Below are 8,209 nucleotides of genomic sequence, written 5' to 3' on the forward strand. Positions count from 1 at the left end.
AGACAACGGATTTGCCTGTGTCCAAACGTTTTTTGAAACATCTGAATCCGTCCTCAAGGTGTACATTTTTATTAATTTTTTTTTTATTTGAATATCATTGACTGAATTGGTTAAGCCACAGCTATAAAGCAATATTATACTGAAGGTGGCTTTGGCCGATTCCCAGTCCTGTATATACATTTACTGGCGTAAAGTCCTAGAGGCGACGTTACATAGCCCAAAACAAGCGGTAATGAATATTTCGTAGAACAGATATGATTTGATGATCTGTTGTATGATATCACAGTGGAACTTCAGATCAGAAAGTCACTCTACTTGTCATTTGCGAACACTAGCGCACCTAGCGGTAGAAGGCATCTTCTACCTGCAGTTAAGATAGACAGCATGCTATGATAGTGTGAGTGCACATAGAAAGCCTGTGGAACACTACCTCAACACATCGCGTGTTGAGCAGAAAACCGAATCACTTTTTGATTCCTCGATTTGTTTGCACTTCCCTTTCTGTTCTGTGATGATATGATAATGATTAATCATGAATTTACAGAACATAAACCCATTACCTGGATCACCAAAAAGCTATTGTAAGGTGTCATTAATAGAGCAATGTGTCCACTGCCACCTTAAACAAAAATATCCCAACAGCAGTTCTTTCGGTCGATACGTCGGAAAGCAACCGATTCGTGATGAGTGTGTGAGTGTTGACCACGTTTTGCGTCCATTGCTGCAATGGAAGCACTGTGCCCCCCGTTGGCGATACTGCCATACAATGAAACCACTGGACGCGGCTCCAGTTCTGATGGAGGAGGCTTTTTGGATAGCGGAAGATAATGTGTATATTGTGTTGTACCTTTTGACTATAGTTTTAAGATGTATTGTATAGTGACCAAGAATCCTCGGCTCTGTAAAGTTAATTCGTTTGAGCCTTATCAAATAAATGAATATACAACAATATGGTTCTATGGATAATGTTCTGGTTGTTTTTTTTTTTTTTTTTATTTTTGGTCATATTTCATGAAGATGTGATTTGATATTTCACTTGTCATAAACTTGAGAGACAATAATTTCGACCATATGGAGCAACAAGCAGTCTTTGAGTCCCATCGCTAGCAGTATTTGAGTGCTAATCAACATGAGTTTACTGTCGGCCGCTCTACAACCACCAATCTGCTATGTCGCACATCGTATATAACCTAAAGCATGTCGGATCGGGTTCAAACGGACGTTATTTATTCAGACCTATTCACAGCATTCGACAAGTTGAACCATGCTATTGTGATTGCTAAACTCGGCAGGCCTCCAACTAAAGGTTGCCATAGGAGATTGCAGATCAGCTAGCTTCTTCGCCACATCAGGTATACCACAGGGAAGCCACATGGGACCGTTGATTTTTATACTGTACATACTTCAACGACGTGCATCTGGTCATCGAAGCAGATGTCCTCAAAATCATCCTACGACCTACTTGGCTCGACAATTGAACGCGTGAATCAGGTGAAAAAATTGGGTGTGATCTTGGATTCGTAGCTATAATTCAAGCAACACGTTGCATATGTTGTCGATAAGGCGTCAAAAACTTTAGGGTTTATTTTTAGGATATCTAAAAACTTCACCGATATCTACTGTCTAAAAACTCTCTATTGATCATATTTCGTCCAGTAGATGCAATTTGATTTGTCGTTTGATATGGTTTTGCGATATATCAAATTTAACCATAATAATTCATGATCCGGAATCTCTTGAACTGGTTCTATGGTTGTATTTTTGAGTACTATTGGTCATATTTCGTCTAGTACATGTGATTTGATATGCCGCTTGATACGGTTATCAGAGATATCAGATTTGACTATGTGAAACCACGATCTTGAATATTGTAACCCGTCAGCCTCACGAGTTTCCCGTTGCAAGTACAATGGCTTAAGCGCCACTCCCGAGGGAGACCATTTACCAAGGTTGAGGTTGCCCGACCGTATGAGACCTTCCAGGTTTGAGGTTCCTATTTTTCCCAAATGTTTGGGCGGGCAGCGAGTTGGCTGACTAGAGCTATCCAATTACGAAAAGCATGCAACAAAATAGTGAAAAGATGCAAAAGATGATAGAATGAACCTAATTGACGGCCTGTACCAATATTAACCAACGCGAACGGTTATCATCACTGGCCAAGACGTTCCATTCACCTCGAACCGACCCGTGTCTGATTCGGAAGTTTTCCAGTTGGTTTCGGGGCCAACCTCCCCAGTAAAACATCCACAAAAGAAAAGTTAAAACGGAAAACCGGGTGACATGAAAATTACCCAACTAGATTCACTTTCTACTCATCAAGTCAAAACAAACATTTGTGTAAACTATTATACGGTTTTATTCAAACATAGCCTTTGAAATTCCAAAGAAAAGCCTTTAATTGATTTACACTGGAGTCGCTTTTTACGCGGTTTTTTTTAGGCGGTTTTTTTTACGCGGTTTTTTTTTACGCGGATTTCGGAATTTACGCGGTTTTTTTTACGCGGATTTTGGTTTTTTTTTACGCGGATTTCAGAATTTACGCGATATATCGCTTTTTACGCGGTTTTTTCTTACACGGTCTTTTTTTACTCGGTTTTTTTTTACGCGGATTTCGGAATTTACGCGGTTTTTTTTTACGCGGATTCCGGAATTTACGCGGTTTTTTTTACGCGGTTTTTTTTACGCGGTTTTTTTTTACGCGGGACGTATCACCCGCGTAAAAAGCGACTCCAGTGTATTGTCTAGTCTACCTACAGGCGCAACAGTTCACGTTCGTGCTAGCTTCATCTACCTACTTCTTCACTGCCTTTTACCTTTCCCCACCTAGCTACCTGTCTATCGAGCGTGTGTGGTTATGTTCTGGTGTAGTTCGTCTTCATTGTGCGTGCTGCAATGGATCTCACGCTTGTTCCGCAAGCGTATTGGGTTTCCGTGCAAACGGTTCGAATGGTTCTATACGCCTCGCAAAACCGGGAAAGTGCTACGGCAGCGGGCTCTCAAATCAACATGCGCATGGACAAATTACTAACAGATGACTTGCTGAATGAGCTGATGAATGTAGTGTCGACACGTGGCTTGCGTAATGCGGTACGATCGTCGATCGCGTTTTGGTCGTCACCAAAATGTTGATTGCTGATTTAGTGCTATCGTGGCCGTATCGTTCTGCCTAGGGCGCGTTTGTAACGGTCGCGGCCCTCGTCCGGCGTACCCCGGGTCTCCTTGGAAACTGACCGTGGGGTCAGAAATGGTCACTAATGGTTCGGATGGTGTGTCGGGCATGTACAGCCTTTGCCAAGAATCTGTACAAAAAGAAACCGTTGCAGATGTACGCGTTACCCTACTATCGCACACACTAGAATCTAACACATTCTTTACCTGCTTCTCCAAATCACTTTACACGCTTACACACCGCTCGGAAAAGTTCCACTATTGCGTAACGAAAACTAACTGGAAAGGATTTTTAAAATGCTGCACTAATTAGAAAACCTCATGTCACTTGTACCTAGCAAAATACACCACGGCGCGAGACTACGGGTGGACCACTCCTGCCTCTTCCACTGATCTGTCCAAAGTAAACGAGACAGTCTTGCAAATCCTCAGATTAGCCGCATTATCGCAATCTTCGGCACCGGAAATCAAGCAAATCAAACGAAGTTAGATTTTCGTGATATTCCGAAAATTATCCTCACTCTCTCGTCAATTGCATCTCTCGCTATCGGCATCTCTTTTTAACGAACAGCTAGCAATAATCATGCAACTCAAGACCAACAATTGAAATGGCCCTAACTCCATTTTGTAAACAAACCTTGTAAGGTCATTTTCTCGCGAACCGAATCCTACATTTGCAAACCTAAGCCACAATCGGGTAGAGGAGAATTTCTCCTACCTGTTAATTATGTTGGTTTGGAGTTAAGGCCATTTCAATTGTTGGTCTTGAACTGACTGTTCGGCCCAAGCATTTAAGGATAGGAAAGAAAATCGGAAAAGGTCAACAAATCTTCAAAGGATTTGTACTGGGTCGATGAACGTACACGCTAATGCGACGATCGAGCAACCTACCGCCTATTTGCAGCAAAACGGGGATGAATACCACCCAGGCACTCACTACTGAACTAGACTCATTTATTGTTCATTACGCCAAGTGGTAGGCTACTAATTCACTCTCGAATTCATTGCATGGTAATGGAATTCACGCGCCTGTTGAGGGGCCGTTCAATAATTATTTATAAGGTTTATTTGAAAAATGTGACAAATGGAAATATTGTTCAAAATGCAATCAAAAATATGGTACTCGTTACAATATCCCGCACCGTTTCTTTGGTGACCATATGGTTCCATGGTTGTTGTTTTGAGTGTCATTGGTCATATTGTATGTATGTATGTAAGGTAGCCACCATCCTTTCAAGACTTGTCTTGTATGCAGCTCCACTTAATAGCAAGATCAATTTGAGCTACCGATCTGAATTCACAATATCGCTGTATGAAGGGCCAAAAACGGAAGGGCGGACCCGTAAGCAGAGACACTTACGCGAAATCCACGGGAATTTAAGAATCTCCTTCCAACGGTACGCTCACAAATCTAATAACACAATTCGCAATACTTATTAAGCTTCCTACTGGATGGTTTGTTAAGAAGGGTGCGTCAATCGCCCTGAAACTGTTGGAGTAGAATTCACACCACCACGATCGAATCGGTAGGATAAAGAAAATGATAGTGTTTATTCCCTCCTAGACTCCGGCTGTCAATCATACCATCGTCCAGTTTCAGTTTGAATGATACCCTGATGCTCCCTCCCAACCCAGTATTTATTTATATAATGAAAATATATGCAATGGAGAAATGAAATAAATCAGAACACTGAAATATTCCATAATAAAATACATTTATATGGATAATATAGTTGCTTCTGCAATGAAGAAGTATTTTACATATAATAAGATGCAGCTCTATACCTCCTCAGCTCACAATGGTAAGTGAATGCAACACTGAAATGTATACGATATATTAAGCAATTAAATATATTTTGCACAAATGATACTAACAATAATGCTAAAAATTGTGATAAATAACTAACATGACGAGAAATAACCTGCTTAATAATTATATACATATAATATTATTTAATGTTGTTATTTTCTCTGCTTCATCAGCTTCATATTAATTTCGATGACTTGCTTGGGTAAACTGAAATATTAAGCTGATAGTAATAGTATATCATGCAATGTATAATTTATATAATATATGTAGTGAAATACAAATTATAAAAAAATAAACAAGTTTTGTTATTTATAAATCATTGGTCGTTGGTACCTGTATAATAACTATAAGCATATAATGTTAAGTATTGTTGTTGCTTCCTCTGCCTTATCTGCTTAATTTTAATTTCGATGAGTAATAAAATACAATAAAGTGAACAATAAAATGGTGCCTTCCTTCTCTCATCTTTTAAATGCATTGTTATCAAGCAACATTTAGATAAATCAACGCCTAGCGCGCTCTAGAAACAATACTGGTTGTAAAACAATATATCAAAGTATGTAGTAATATTCAGGATCCACATATAAGGCGACTCATGAATTTGTATGTTCATGTGCAGGATTCACCTCAAGTTGGCGATGCAACCAAAAGTATGTATTGTTTATTTGTTGTTTTTTTTTATTCTCTCGATAGCCGGCTATCGAAAGAACATATTTATTTTGTTTAGTGATCATGAATTTTAATAGTCATGACGGAGAGCTTGGGATTGAACCCATGATTTTCTGCTCAGTAAGCAAAAACGATCCCTCCAGGGTCATCGAGCATCTCATAATCCACAGCGCTTCGCGTCAAAGTACGATGCATTAGACTATTCTTGAATTAACCTGAACGAATGCTGAAAAAATAAATTATTACAATACAAATCTAAAGATGCTTCTCCTTTGAAGAGCTGAAAAAAGTTGAAAAAAGGCTGAAAAACACATATCAAGATCAGTGTTTGGGAAAACTTGAAACCTCAAATCTCGTGAGATTATTCGCCTATGAATTTTGGCTCGCAAAATTCAACTGCGCAAAAATCACCCCGATGATTTTTCTGGTTCAAAAATTCATTGCTTTTTATTTTTTGCATCAGCGGATGGAAAACTAACACATAATTGCATAAACATGCAATCAATTGACGTTTGAGAGGAGCAATACAATAGTTGGGTAAAGAAGAATTGCATTATAACACACCATCGACTGGAAATGCTTTTGGCAATGCGGGGCTGCAGGTAGTGATGAAACGTCGCTAGAACTATTCCACAGCCGCAGACAGTATTTGAGCAATAATATCAAACAAATGTATGTATCTATATATTGCAGTTATGTTAGTTCTAGAATTAAAAAAAAAATAAATAAAATCCTTCAGCTGTCATTGAATATCAAAATTTTAATTATTGGAATCCGATAACTAGAAAACGGAATCCCTCCTACAGATGACCTGGATCATCTAAAATGCTTTACCATGAATTGAATATAAAAAGCTAATATCACATAATTTGAAAGCTAATGCCATGATGCAATAAACCATAAACGGATGAAATACAAATTAATATTATATAACACAATTTCATATGAAAAGAAGGAGTAAGGAATAATAGTAAAAGAAATAAATAAGCATGTATACACATAGTACAATACTATTAAACAATACATAATGTGATGAACAAACATAAATTGTAATTAAAAATGTAGCATAATATAATGAGATGAAATAATAATAATAAAAATATGCAGTCTAATCGAACATATAATACCATTAAATAAAAGATGACATTGTAGCAACGATTGAAAAGGAATAATGAAATAATTAAAACATTCTCTATTTACCCTAATTTCAATATGGAATAAAGATTGGCACTTACTTCTGAAGACTTGTAATCAATCCCATCTAAAGCCACTAGGGGTTCAATGTGCTGTTACTGTGAGAAAATCCGTTAATATAATTATTACACAATTACACAATAGTGTATTAATTAGTATTTGTTTGAAATGTTTTCATGTTGATAGCAAGGCATTAATGTTTTAAAATCACAAGGATCCTACCGAATCATTAACTTTATTCTAAAAATGAAAAAAAAAACTAAAACATCAAAATGAAAAATATATTCAGGTTTGTTGTACTGAAAAATTATGTAAAAAAAAAATAAAAAAAAAAAGAGCATATCATCATTTCAGCCAATACAAAATAACATTTATTGTTAAGGAATGAAATTTCATAACAATAATTTGTTGTCTGCAACTTTACAGAAACATTGATTTTAAACAAATTAATACATAAGTATAATTTTCAACAGACAACCTTGTAGAGACCATGGAATCCGGGATATACCTCGTACATGTTGGTGTCTTCAATTAAGGCGGGCATAAGATCACTTGACGTCCCTCGCGACTACCTAATAAAATTTTAAAATAATATTTGAACGAATAATCAAGGTAATGACAAATAAAATTAATTTGACAAATGTATGCAGGTATGTTGAACTGAAAAATTGTATTCAAGAAATCAACATATTTACAGCTAAGCTAGGCCAATAGAAAATAATGCTTTTTGTGTAATATTGTTCAGTATGTTGTATAATATTAATTCAATCATTTGGCATTGTGGGCTAACGGATTTCTGATTTGACTTAAACAAAATGAGAAATATTGATGTTAAACAATGATGTATTCCATTTAATTACAATGTGAAGTACCAAAACAAAAACCTGGTCCACAATCTATAAATAATAAATAAATAATATCTGGACAAAAGTGATTTAAATAATTATTAGGGAAATGGAAAATCATTCATCTAGCTCTTATAAGCACCGTCGGTCATTCTGCTAACACTTGTTAAAAAAGCTCCCGTACACTGCAGCTCTGGAGCACCACGCACATAAAAACTCGCATAAATGTGTATGCTATGCGAAACTTATGTCAATAAGAGGAAGAATCTAATTCGTTTCAAACACTGAATAGTTCGTCCACCACGTTGTACCATACAAACACGAGCAAAAGAAAGGGACGACCAGTTTCACACCGCTCGTTCTCCTCTACTAGTCATGAGTCAAAAGCAACACGAGACAACTACATTTACATCGTCATGGGAAAAGAAACATACACAAACAGGAAAAATTTCTAGGCCGAGCAGCATCAAAAGGGGCGATCCATTCAGTACGTCACGCTTTAAGAAGAGTCGATGGGGGTTTT

This window comes from Ochlerotatus camptorhynchus, unplaced genomic scaffold, assembly GCF_037179485.1.
Source record: "Ochlerotatus camptorhynchus isolate MF236.1 unplaced genomic scaffold, CSIRO-AGI_Acam_v1.1 ptg000033l, whole genome shotgun sequence".
In the NCBI taxonomy this organism is placed as follows: domain Eukaryota; kingdom Metazoa; phylum Arthropoda; class Insecta; order Diptera; family Culicidae; genus Ochlerotatus; species Ochlerotatus camptorhynchus.